Genomic DNA, 14519 nt, shown 5'->3' with positions numbered 1-14519 from the left:
CAACAATTACAATTTCCCCCCCCCAAAAATTTAAATAAATAAATAAACAACGAAGAAAAAAATAAATAAATATACCAATGAAAAGAAACAGAAACACTACTTACCAGTCACAAAAAGCACTTCCTCCCCACCCAGCTTCGAATTCCCACCTAGATTCAAATTCCCAAACTCATTCTTTGCTGTCTCACTCTGGCTCACTGGGAGAACTCACTGGGAGTGAGTTTACAAGTGGCTCTTTTTAAACTGTCCTGAATTGACTCCCCTCCCCCACCTGCTTTTAGATCAAAGTAGATTAAAGTGACTGACATTTAACAGCCAACCAGTTATGTGAGTGGGTGGGGCAGCCCTTGTTAACCTACACTGCACAATACTAGCTTAATTTAAATTAATTTAAACTCCTGAAATTTAAAAGGAGCTGCCTTACTGATTTGATTCAATTCCCACCTAGATTCAAATTCCCAAACTCACTCTTTGTTGTCTCACTCTGGCTGTCTTCTCTCTGGCTCACTGGGAGAACTCACCAGGACAATATGTACTTCTTTGGACTGTGGGAGGAAACTGGAGCACCTGGAGGAAACCCATGCAGACACGGGGAGAATGTGCAAGCTCCACACAGTCGGCCAAGACCAGAATTGGACCCAGATCCCTGGCGCTGTGGGTGCCATTGTGCCACCCATCAGAATAATCAGAGTCAACCTGGCTGGTTTGAATTTAAACAAAAGTTGTCAGGTATCAGTTAACTGGTGCATTCTCATGGCAACGTTTCTACCCAACAGAGTCGACTTGCCAACCAATCAGCACTCTCTTCTCTTGCAGCATAACTTGTTCCCTTCACAATTTGGTATTCTTGTGAATTGTCCTGAAGAGTGCATAATAAAAAACTTCGACTTTTATGTCTTTTATTAGCAATACTCAAGTTCTATTCTGCCAAGTGACTGACCACACCTTGAACAGATGAACAATGTCCATTGTGTTGTTTTCATTGTAATGACATTCAGGCTCTGTTCTTGGACTTTGTACTGGAGTCATCAACCATTTTTTCAGGGGGTATCCTTTATCTCTGAGTAACCATCCATCCAACATGTCAGGTTCTGTAAACTTTCCTGGTACCTGGGCGGGTCTGAGATTGGCTGCTCTCCAGATAACATGCACACACTTGCATGATTCTTTGCTTGTGGTCATACACAAGCTACACATTTATGGAGTGATATCTCTTGTGTTTGATGAAAGCCCCTGGCTGACCTGCTGGTGTTTTGATGACTAATTTGATCAACGTCCAACGGATCTTGACAGTGGGGATGCAGTGTTGTGCAGCAGGAGCAGGCTGGTCGAGTACCTTTGTCTAGGCTAAGGCTCATTATTTCCTATGCCTCCGTGACTGCACCAACAATAGTTTGGAGCTCGGCTGCTGAGTGTATGCAAAAGCAAGCGTTGTCAGCGTACTGCTGTTCAATGGCAGCGGGTGTGGTGATCTTGGTTCTGGAATGGGTGCATCACAGGTTCAATAGTTTCCTGTTGGTCCTGTAGAGATGCTCCACTCCAACCTGGAGGGCCATGGAGATGGGCTGGAGTGTTGAGGCAAGGAAGATGGAAAAGAGATTTGGTGCATTGACACAGCCTTGCTTGACCCATTTGCACTCACATTGAATCATAGAATCCCTACCGTGCAGAAGGAAGTCATCCGGTCCATTGAGTTTGCACCGACCCTCTGAAAAGCACTCTACCTAGGCCCGCATCCCTGCCCTATCCCATAACCCCACTTAACCTATACATCTTAGGACTGTGGGAGGAAACTGGAGCACCCAGAGGAAACCCACGCAGACACGGGGAGAAAGTACAAACACGGGGAGAAAGTACAGACAGTCACGCAAGACCATATGAACCCGGATCACTGGCGCTGTGAGGCAGCAGTGCAAAGCACTGTGGGAGATCCATTGGTAAGGATTGTCAGGAGGGCAGTGGAAACTTTTCAGGATCATCCTCAAAGCCTTCTTGAAAAAATGCAACAACTCGGAGGATTGTGGGCATCTCTTGCTCAGGACCACCCAAACTGCGGAAGGAGCATCTGCAATGCTGCTGACCATTTTGAATGTCTCTGACTGGTCCAGGTGGAGGCCAGAGCAAACATCATAAAGAAATTCCAAAACCTGAGCATCACACCCACCCGCCTCACCAAAAACTACTGGCCCCACCTGTGGCACGGTGTGTAAATCCAGCATTGGAATTTTTAGTCACTTCAGGACTCACGTCCTCGGAGTGGAAGAAAGTTGTCCTCATCCCTGAAGGGCTGCCTCAGAAAAGAAATTACTGCCTCCTTACCTCCGCAGACCCCGCTCCTCAGTTACTTGTCCATGTTCTGCAACTCATGTTGCTCCTGACCCTGGCCAGCTGGCCTGCTCCTTCTCCATCTCCTTGTCTACTCCTGACTGGAGGAGATGCCTCCCAGAGAATGTAGAATGTCCATCTCGGACACAATTTCAGGCGACCCAAATGGGGCAGTGATCAAAAATGGGTGCAGCACCAACCTTTTGGACCCTCTCCTGAGGAATAGCCCTGAATCTGATCAAAGATGTATGTACAGCAACATTTTCACAAATAGATCATAGATCACAGAATTTATAGTGCAGAAGCAGGCCTTTTGGCCCATCGAGTCTGCACCGGCCCTTGGAAAGAGCACACCTCCACCCTATCCCCGTAACCTAGTAATCCCACCTAACCTTTTTGGACACTAAGGGCAATTTATCATGGCCAATCCACCTAACCTGCACATCTTTGGACTGTGGGAGGAAACCGGAGCACCCGGAGGTAACCCACACACACACGGGGAGGATGTGCAGACTCCGCACAGACAGTGACCCAAGCCGGAATCGAACCTGGTACCCTGGAGCTGTGAAGCAATTGTGCTATCCACAACGCTACCGTGCTGCCCCATAGTTGTGCAATTTCTAACTGGATGGCACAAGCAGTCAGGAATACTGCATCAGGGCAGAAGCAGAATATTCATGTGAATGGAACTGGAGTTCACAAGAGGGAACATTTTCTACGAAGCCATGAGCAGCAGCAATGTGGTAAATAGACATTAACACAAAACAACAGCCAAACAAAGTGATGAGTGAAATCTTGTGACTTTGCCATTGATTTTATGTCTTTTAACTCCGAGCATGTGACAAGTTGATGATAGAGGATCATGTGGTTTAGACTTAACAATCTAAATCCAGAAACTTTCAGAGATATTTTAATGGATTATTTTTGGGGACTGAAGCAAACCCTAATGTAAAATGACATACTTATTGAGGCACGATCAATTTGACTGGAGACGAAGTTGAATCCAAATTGAGGCTTTATTAGTATTAGATGTGTGGCCTCCCACAGCAGCTGATGAAATGGCTGCGAGCTGGAGGCCACGCATATTTATAATCCGGCTCCTGGGTAGAGCTAGCATGCAGGGGCCCAGGTGAACCTGTAGTGCAGGTTCTACCGTACAACCCCTAATATCAGAACACAGTGATTTACCACATTCACCCCCTGTTAAAATTGAGTCCAGCGGGGGTGGTGGATAAAAATATACAATTACCAATCTTTAATATTTACAGAGCAGTAAAAAAAATGTCTCTGGTCATCCTGAGGGCCGGTCAGAGATTCAGCCGGTCCGGCGCCTTGATGGTCCTTTGGGATCGACGAAGTGGAGCCGGCGATGTTGGAGCTGTCGTGGTCGAAGTTGACTCTGGGAGCGTGCCAAAATCCTCTTTATCAACGGGGGGGGTGTGGGCACGGGGAGGACGGACAGTCCTAGGGGGGGTGATGGGGGCGGCAGGTGAGGGGAGAGTGGCGCCAGGGGCGACGGGGTGATGTGGGGGTGGAACCTGCTGGTGCCAGGTCCCTGAGGGAGACGGTATCCTGGCAGCCATCGGGGAATGCCACGTAGGCGTAATGTGGGTTTGCATGGAGCAGGTGCACCCTTTCCACCAACGGATCCACCTTGTGGAGCCGCACATGTTTACAGAGAAGCACGGTTCCCAGAGCTGTGAGCCAAGTTGGGAGCGATACCCCGGATGTGGACTTCCTGGGGAAGGCAAAAAGGCGTTCATGCGGTGTACTGTTAGTAGCAGTGCAGAGTAACGAGCGAATGGAATGTAGTGCATCAGGGAGGACCTCTTGCCAGTGGGAGGCCGGGAGATTTCTGGACCTTAGGGCCAGCTGGACGGCCCTCCATACCATCCCATTCTCCCTTTCTACCTGTCCGTTTCCCCGGGGATTGTAGCTTGTCGTTCTGCTGGAGGCGATACCCCTGCTGAGCAGGAACTGACGTAGCTCATCGCTCATGAATGAGGATCCCCTGTCACTGTGGTAGGCGGGGAAGCCGAACAGAGTGAAGATAGAATTAAGGGCTTTAATGACGGTGGCAGACGTCATGTCAGAGCATGGGATGGCGAAGGGAAACTGGGAGTATTCATCGATCACACTGAGGAAATATGTGTGTCGATCGGAGGAGGGGACTGAGCCTTTGAAATCCACCCTGAGGCGTTCAAAGGGGCGGGAGGCCTTCACCAGGTGCGCACGGTCCGGCCGGTAGAAGTGCGGCTTGCACTCCGCACAGACCTAGCAGTCCCTGGTGATCGTCTTTACTTCCTCGACGGAGTAGGGCAAATTTTGTGCCTTAATGAAGTGGTACAACTGAGTGACCCCTGGGTGACAAAGGCAGTCATGCAGGGTCCGGAGTCGGTCTACCTGTGCGCTGGCACGTGTACCTTGTGACAGGGCGTCTGGGGGCTCGTTGAGTTTGCCAGGGCGATACTTAATCTCATGATTATAGGTGGAGAGCTTGATTCTCCACCGCAAGGTTTTATCATTTTTGATCTTGCCGCGCTGTGTGTTGTTGAACATAAAGGCTACCGACCGTTGGTCAGTGAGGAGAGTGAATCTCCTGCAAGCCCGGTAATGCCTCCAATGTTGCACAGCCTCAACGATAGCCTGGGCCTCCTTTTCGACGGATGAGTGCCGAATTTCGCAGGCATGGAGGGTGCGGGAAAAGAATGCCACGGGCCTGCCTGCCTGGTTGAGGGTGGTGGCAAGGGCGATGTCCAATGCGTCGCTTTATACTTGGAAAGGAAGTGTTTCATCTACAGCGTGCATTCCAGCTTTGGCAATATCAGCTCTGATCCGGCCGAAAGCCTGTTGGGCCTCGGCCGTCAGGGGGAAATGAGTGGACTGTATGAGTGGGCGGGCCTTGTCCGCATAGTTTGGGACCCACTGAGCGTAGTACAAGAAGAACCCCAGGCAGCTTTTGAGGGCCTTGGGGCAGTGGGGGAGGGGAAGCTCCATGAGGGGGCGCATGCGGTCGGGATTGGGCCCCAGAACACCGTTCTGGACTACGTAGCCGAGGATGGCTAAGCGGTTTGTACGGAACACACACTTCTCCTTGTTATACGTGAGGTTGAGGAGAGTGGCGGTGCGGAGAAATTTAGCGAGGTTGGCGTTGTGGTCCTGCTGATCATGGCCGCAGATGGTCACATTGTCTAGATACGGAAATGTGGCCCTCAAGCCGTACCGGTCGACCATTCGGTCCATCTCCCTTTGGAAGACCGAAACCCCATTGGTAACGCCAAAGGGGACCCTAAGGAAGGGATATAGCCGGCCGTCTGCCTCGAAGGCGGTGTATGGCCGGTCCGATTTACGGATGGGGAGCTGGTGGTAAGCGGATTTCAGCTCCACCTTTAAGAAGACCCGGTACTGTGCAATCTGGTTAACCATGTCAGATATGCGTGGGAGGGGGTACGCGTCGAGCTGCGTGTACCTGTTGATGGTCTGGCTGTAGACCACGACCATTCGGTTTTTCTCCCCAGTTAACCACTACCACTTGAGCTCTCCAGGGGCTGTTGCTGGCCTCAATGACTCCCTCCCGAAGCAACCGCTGAACCTCGGACCTGATGAAGGCCTTATCCTGGGTGCTGTACCGTCTGCTCCTGGTGGCGACGGGTTTGCAAACTGGAGTTAGATTGGCAAAGAGGGAAGGAGGATCGACCTTTAGGGTCGCTCCACCTGGATTTCTACTGAACCCTCATCAACCGTGGACACTCTAATATCTTGTCGGGATCTGTAGTATTCAGCTGGCCAATCGTCCTCTGGGACACACAGTCACTCAACTAAATTCAGGGATTCTCATGAATCTGCTCCTATGATGGAGTCAATGTCCATGTCTACAATGTTAAACAGTAACCTGCACCTCATGTCGTCTATGAAGAGCTCAGGTTTGCATGAACTAACGGTCTCCATTGTTTTGTTCCGGAGAACACCGGCAGCCCTGGCCGATCAGCGACTTTCAGCTGTGTGTTCAGCTTGTGCAAAGCAGACCGACTGAGGAGGTTGGGTCTCATTATTGTGTTGAAGTCGCATCAAAATAATGAGATATTCAGGAACACCATTGATTTCCATCTGGTTTTAATGGTTTCCGGAGAATTCTTATTAGCTTCGGTCTTTTTTGAAATTACACTTTAATCTTTTTTGTTCGCAATCTTCTGGTCTGTGGTTGCAATGAGATCAATGAATAACTGTTCATCAGTCTTTATCTCATGAACTACATTTACTGATCTTATGTGGCCTATTGTAGGACGCGCAAAACACTGTTTTGCAAAGTGCCCAATATGGCTGCACCTGGAACAAATTTTTCCAAAGGCTGAACATTGCCGTGGACCAAGGGCAGCACGGTGGCGCAGTGGGTTAGCCCTGTAGCCTCACGGCGCCGAGGTCCCAGGTTCGATCCCGGCTCTGGGTCACTGTCCGTGTGGAGTTTGCACATTCTCCCTGTGTTTCTGTGGGTTTTCGCCCCCACAACCCAAAGATGTGCAGGCTAGGTGGATTGAACACGCTAAATTGCCCCTTAATTGGAAAATATGAATTGGGTACGCGAAATTTAAAATAAATAAATTGGCGTGGACCATGCCGAGTGCCACACTTTTGGCACAAGATGGCGGCTCCTGTCGGCCGCTTAAAATGGCCGCCCGCACTGAGACCACATTTCTTCATGATGTGCGTCACATAACTAATGGTGCTGGTGTCTTCTTCTGAGTTGATGCCAAAATCTTTTGATAGAGTGTGTTGATTTGCTGTACAACTACCTCGCTCGCCTGGCAAATCTTTACTGCTTGTTCCAATACCAAATCTCTTCCCGCAATAACATTTCCCGGAGTTTAGCATTAGCCACACCAAAGACAATTTGGTCGCGGATGAGCGAAGATTTCAGGCTGCTGAATTTGCATGACTAGGCCTTCAGCCTCAAGTCAGTGACAAACCTGTCAAACTATTTAGCAGGGTAAGAAATAGGGCTTGGTTAATTCATAAACAAACTTTATTAAAACAAAAGAAAATGAAACAATATTTAAACTCTGCAACTTCAACTCTACCATTAACAAATTACATCTAGTTTCTTAAAGTTAACTCAATCAGTTTACATTAAACATCACTCCAAACAATGCACAGCTCTCTTTCCACTTACATAGACAGGCAAAGATGATTCTTGTATTTACTAAGCAATTCTCTGCCGTAAATCAAGTTCCTTTCGAACTATTTTTGAAAGTCTGTAATCTGGAACAGCTTCTTTTGTGACCGCTCTGGGTGACCTCCACAGCCTTCTGCTTATGACTGTCCAAAACTGCATTTCCTGTCTCTCTATCTCTAAGCTCCGCCCAGCTCCTCAAACAATGATTCTCCCTTGAGGTGGTCAGACTTTTACAATAATCTTTATAATAATCTTTATTAGTGTCACAAGTAGGCTTACATTAATACTGCAATGAAGTTACTGTGAAAACCCCCTAGTTGCCTGTTCGGGTACACGGAAGGAGAATTCAGAATGTCCAACTCACCTAACAAGAACATCTTTTGGGACTTGTGGGAGGAAACCAGAGTGCTCTGAGGAACCCCATGCAGACACGGGGAGAATGTGCAGATTCCGCACAGACAGTGATCCGGGAATCAAACCTGGGTCACTGGCAGTGTGAAGCAAAGTGCCAACCACTCTGCTACCATGCTGACTTAAATCTAGTCTCATTATTGTGGCTTATTGCCCACTCCTGTTTATAAAAAAGAACAGAGCTATGCCATTCAAATGTAATTAATCTTCCATTGATGGGCAAATAAGTTATCAGAGTCTGGCATGGGATGATAACTTGTAAAACAAGCTGTCCTGAATGACAATGGATCTTAAGTAGATTATCCTGGCGGAACAGGACAATCCTGTTAACGAGGTTAAGTCTGAATGGGACACAGCACATAGATATATACATAGAAAATAGAAGCAAGAGGACATCATTTGGAACGCTATTATGATCCCTTTAGTCCCAAGAGCTAGGTCTAGTTCCTTCTTAAAATTACACAATATTTTGCCCTCAAATACTTTCTGTGGCAGTGAATTCCAAAGATTCACAAAATGTCAAGGAGAAGAAATTTCTCCTCACCTCAGTCCTAAACGATTTACCCCTTATCCTCAAACTATGACCCCTTGTTCTGGACTAGTTCTCCACCATCGGGAACATTCTTTCTGAATCTACCATGTCTAATCCTGTTGTAATTTGTAAGTTTCTATAAGATCCCCTCTCACTCTTCCAAACTCCAATGAATATAATTATTTTTTTAAATATAATTTTTGTTTAGACTACTCACTTTTTTTTCCAATTAAGGGGCAATTTAGCATGGCCAATCCACCTATCCTGCACTTTAAATGGGTTGTGGGGGGTGAGACCCACGCACCCACGGGGAGAATGTGCAAACTCACATGGACAGTGACCTGGGTCCTCGGCAACGTGGGGCAGCAGTGCTACCCACTGTGCCACCGTGTTGCCGTCAATTAGTATAATCCTAATGATTTAGACTCTCCTCATATGACAATCCCGCCATTCCAGAAATCAGCCTGGTAAACCTTCGCTGCACTTCCTCCATAGCTGCACATTCTCCCCGTGTGTGCATGGATTTCCTCCAGGTGCTCCCGTTTCCTCCCACAGTCCAAAGATGTGCCGGTTGGGTGGATTTGCCACGCTAAATTGCCCTTAGTGTCCAAACTTGCCTTTAGTGTTGGGTGGGGTTACTGGGTTATGGAGATAGGGGGGGGGGGGGTGTGGGCTTGGGTAGGGTGCTCTTTCCAAGAGCTGGTGCAGACTCGATGGGCCAAATGGCCTCCTTCTGCACTGTGAATTCTATGATCCATGATCTATGAACATCCTTCCTCAGGTAAGGACACCAAAATTGCACGCAATACTGCAGGTATGGCCTCACCAATGCCCTATACAATTGGAGTAAAACATCTCTAGTCCTCTGTTATGGGTCAGGGTTTAGAGAACCCCAAAGTGTATCATGGAGTTCACCTGACCCACAACTTTTAATAGATTGTGGTATGGGGAGCACACGGCCCACTCTACAGGTGTGGTACAGCAGAAAAGGAAAAGTGTTTTTTAAAGCAAAACAATGTTTATTCTATGAACTCAAGTTAACCTTTTTAAAACAAACAGTGAACATCTTAGCAACCAATAAATTAAATACACTCCCCAAAGAATACAACACTAAGTAATCTGTATGCTTTCCTTTTAACACCCAGAAGACTTAACAAACCTTTAAACAGAAGCACATCATTGTTTACATTCACTACTGAAAACATTTATACTTCTGAATTCACCAAATGATTAAGCGATAGTCCTTCATGGCAGAGAGATCAACAGTACAGCTGCTTTGTCTGACTTCAGCTGCAACACCCTGAAAAATGAAACCAAAAAGACAGACACACCCAAGCTTTTCTCAAAGTGAAACTAAAAAGCAGAACCAGAGCTCAGCTCCACCCACACTCTGACACCTCTCATATAATAATAATAGCTTATTGTCACATGTAGTCTTTCATGAAGTTACTGTGAAAAGCCCCTAGTCACCACATTCCACCGCCTGTTCGGGGAGGCTTGTACGGGAATTGAACCTGCGCTGCTGGCATTGTTCCGCATTACAAGACAGCTGTTTAGCCCACTGTGCTCAACCAGCCCCTCTCGCCATGAAGGCCTTCTTTACTGTCTGCTCCTGTGTGCTTACTTTCAGTGACTGATGCATGAGGACAGGAAGGTCCAACTGAGTATGCACCTCGCTCAATTTACACCCATTGAAATAATAATCTGCCTTCCTATTTTTGCTACCGAAGCAGATAATCTCACATTTATCTTCATTATGCTCCATCTGCCATGCATTTGCCACTCATTCAGCCTGTCCAAATCCCGCTGAAGCATAGAATTATAGAATTTACAGTGCAGAAGAAGCCCATTTGGCCCATCGAGCCTGCACCGGCCCTTGGAAAAAGCACCCAACCTAATCCCACACCTCCACCCTATCCCCATAACCCAGTAACTCCACCTAACCTTTTTAGACACTAAGGTCAATTTAGCATGGCCAATCCACCTAACCTTTTTAAATTAATTTAATAATCTTTATTGTCACAAGTAGGCTTACATTAATACTGCAATGTGAAAAGCCCCTGGTCGCCACATTCCAGCATCTGTTCGGGAATACAGAGGGAGAATTCAGAATGTCCAAATTACCTAACAGCACGTCTTTCAGGACTTGAGGGAGGAAACCGGAGCACCCGTAGGAAACCCACGCAGACCGGGGGAGAACGTGCAGACTCCACACAGACAGTGACCCAAGCCGGGAATCGAACCCAGGGCCCTGGAGCTGTGAAGCGACTCTGCTAACCACTGTGCTACCGTGCCGCATCTCTGCATCCTCCTCACAGATCACCCTCCAACCTAACTTTGTATCATCTGCAATTTTGGGGATTATTCGCTTTGTTTTCTCATCAAAGTCATTGATATATAATGTGAACAGTTGGGATCCTAGTATCCCTGTGGTATCCTACTCATCACTACCTGCAAATCAGAAAAAGACCCGTTAATTTTGTTATTATTATCTGATGAAGGATGTTCTTGCTCTAGAGGGAGTGCAGAGAAGGTTTACCAGACTGATGTTGGGGGTGTCCAGAACTAGGGATCACATTCCAAAGATACAGTGTAAACCATTTAGGTCAGAGATGAGGAGAACTTTGTTCACCCAGAGAGTGGGGAGCCTGCGGAATTCATTACCCCAGAAAGTAGTTGAGGCCAAAACTTTGTATATTGTATAGCACGTGGGGCAAAGGGGATCAAAGGATATGGGGGGAAGGCGGGATTAGGCTATTGAGTTGTATGATAAACCATGATCATAATGAATGGCGGAGCAGATTCGTAGACCCAAATGGCCTCCTCCAGCTGCTATTTTCTATGTTTCTTTATTTAACAAAGAGGACTGAGGGGCGAGATGATCGAGGTGTACAAGATTATTAGGGGCATGGACAGGGTGGATAGGCAGAAGCTTTTCCCTTTAGTTAAAGGGTCAGTGATGAGGGGACACAATTTCAAAATAAGGGGCAGGAGGATGTGAAGGAAAACTCTTTTACTCAGTGGGTGGTGACAGTCTGGAATGCACTGTCCGGGAGAGGGTTTGCCTCACATCCTTCAAAAAGTATCCAGATAGGGCGGCAAGGTGGCGTAGTGGTTAGCACTGCTGCTCTCACAGCACTGAGGACCCGGGTTTAATCCCGGTCCCGGGTCACTGTCCATGTGGAATTTGCACATTCTTCCCATGTTCGCGTGGGTCTCACTACCACAACCCAAAAATGTGCAGGCTAGGTGGATTAGCCATGCTAAATTGCCCATTAATTGGAAAAAAAAAGAATTGGGTACTCTAAACTTATAAAAAATAGAATAATAAATAAATATAATATAAAGAACCGGGATGGGCACTTGGCCCATCATAACATTCAAGGCTATGGGCCAAGTGCGGGCAAATGGGGTGAGGTAGGTAGATCAAGTGTGTTTCATGTCTTGGTGCAGACTCGATGGGCCGAAGGGCCTCTTCTGCATTGTATCGTTTTGTGATTGTGAGGAGAAATTTCTTCACCCAGAGAGTGCTGAATCTGTGGAATTCACTACCACAAAAAGTAGTTGAGCCGAAAACATTGTAATTTCAAGAAGGAATTAGATAGAGCTCTTGGGGCTGATTTCTGTGATTCTGTGAGATTCAAATTATCACACAATTCCTTCATTCAGTGGTCGTTACATTTTAATAATCTGTCTGAGTCACAAAAACCTGTATTATGGATGCTGCCATGAACACATGTCTCAATTATTGCCGCCTTAACTAGGAATTAGGAAACACTCAGGAATGTATTATGTTAATTTTCTTGCCACTTCTCACCCACCTATAACTCTTCATTTCTTCGTGGCAAATCTGGCAAAGTAGAACCTGAAATATGAGGAGCTGGAAAATATGGTGGCACGGTAGCATAGTGGTTAGCACTGTTGCTTCACAGCTCCACGGTCCCAGGTTCGATTCCCGGCTTGGGTCACTTGGGCCGAATGGTCTCCTTCTGCACTGTGAATTCTATGGTCAATTCTATGATCCATAACGATGAATTGCTGGGCTTTTCGTGATTGCACATGCCAGATTTACATTGAAACATCTTCCCCTATCCATTCCTACCTCACCAACAGAAACTTAAGTCAGAATTTCCTGAGAATCTCATTGTTATGTGCCGGAATGTCAAACAACCAGAAATCAGCACAAAAACAATTAAGAGCAGCTTCCACTTAATCTTGCTGATGTTACAAAATTAAATTTTGAGGCCATCAGATCAACATTTAGACAATGGTGGGAGTTTTTCTCTTCAAATATAATAAATCCTAATGCCTTTAAAAATAAATTTTCAAAATATAGAAAATGCACTGAGAATAGTGTTTTTAAATATCACTGTCAGCACATCCAAAATGGTAACTTAGAATCCTGCTGCACCTAAACTCCTGGTGTACTCAAAATGAGTGCTCGACCTGCCTTATATCATCCACCATGCCTACATGGGGAATACTTTCTCTCCTCCTTTCACACTAAACAGCAATTGGTGAAAAATGCCAATGAACTGCCACATTTCCCAAATGACATGTGGGCAGAGCTACGTTAATCAGTTACGTCTGATTTATTAAGCAATGCCTCAGGTTGGGTTGGGTTGGATTGGATTGGATTGGTTTATTGTCACCGAGGTACAGTGAAAAGTATTGTTCTGCATGCAGCTCAAACAGATCATTCTGTACATGAAAAGAAAATACATAATAGGCAAAGCATAAAATGCACAATGTAAATGCATAGACACAGGCATCGGGTGAAGCATACAGGAGTGTGGTACTACTCAGCAGAGAAGATGTGTGAAGAGATCAGATCAGACCATTCAGTCCATAAGAGGGTCATTCAGGAGTCTGGTAACAGAGGGAAAGAAGCGGTTTTTGAATCTTTTAGTGCGTGTTCTCGGACTTTTGTATCTCTTGGCCGATGGAAGAAGTTGGAAGAATGAATAAGCTTGGTGGGAAGGGGCTTTGATTATGCTGCCCGCTTTCCCAAGACAGTGGGAGTAGTAGACAGAGTCAATGGATGGGAGACGGGTTTGTGTGATGGACTGGGCTGTGTTCACGACTCTCTGTAGTTTCTTCCGGTCTTGGGCCAAGCAGTTATACCAGGATGTGATTCAGCCAGATAGGATACTCTCTATGGTGCACCTGTAAAAGTTGGGAAGAGTCAATGTGGACATGCCGAATTTCCTTAGTTTCCTGAGGAAGCACAGGCGCTGTTGTGCTTTCTTGGTCATAGCGTCGACATGGGTGGACCAGGACAGATTTTTGGTGTGCACACCTAGGAATTTCAAGCTGTCAACTATCTCCACATTCGCACTGTTGATGCACACAGGAGTGTGTTCAATGCTTTGTTTCCTGAAGCTAATGACCAGCTCTTTAATTTTGCTGACATTGAAGACGAGATTGTTGTCATTACACCACATTGCCTGGTTCTTCTTTGGCACCTGTATGATGTTGATCTTCTTGAAGCAGGTGGGGACCTCGGAATGGAGTAGGGAGAGGTTGAAGATGTCTGTGGACACATCTGCCAGCTAGTCTGTGCAGTATCTGAGTGCACGACCAGGGATCACGTCCGGGCCCGTCATCTTCCATGGGTTCACTTTCAAGAAGACCGATCTGACTTTGGAAGCTGTGACGGTCAGTGTGGGTGTGTTATGGGCTGCTGGGGCAGACGAGAGGGTATTGATGGTTTCCTGCTCGAACCGAGCATAGAATGCATTGAGTTCACCAGGGAGGGGTGTGCTATTGCCGGAGATTCTGCTCGGCTTCGCTTTGTAGCCCGTTATGTTGTTTAAGCCTTGCCAAAACCGACGAGAGTCTATAACGCTAGTCTGTGATTCTAGCTTGGTCTGATATTGTCTCTTGGCTGCCCTGATGACTTTGCGGAGGTCGTACCTGAATTTCTTGTATCAAATCATCGAGGATGACTTGCTTCCATTTTGGTTCGATAGGTTCTGAGATGGCTGTTAAGGCCTATGTGCGATCTGCATACCCTGTCAATTCTTGGATGGTGGGATACATGAGTTGTTTGGACAGGGTGGCATGGTGGCACAGTGGTGA

Source organism: Scyliorhinus torazame, chromosome 4, assembly GCF_047496885.1.
Source record: "Scyliorhinus torazame isolate Kashiwa2021f chromosome 4, sScyTor2.1, whole genome shotgun sequence".
NCBI lineage: Eukaryota > Metazoa > Chordata > Chondrichthyes > Carcharhiniformes > Scyliorhinidae > Scyliorhinus > Scyliorhinus torazame.
Note: the sequence above shows the minus strand (reverse complement) of the source record.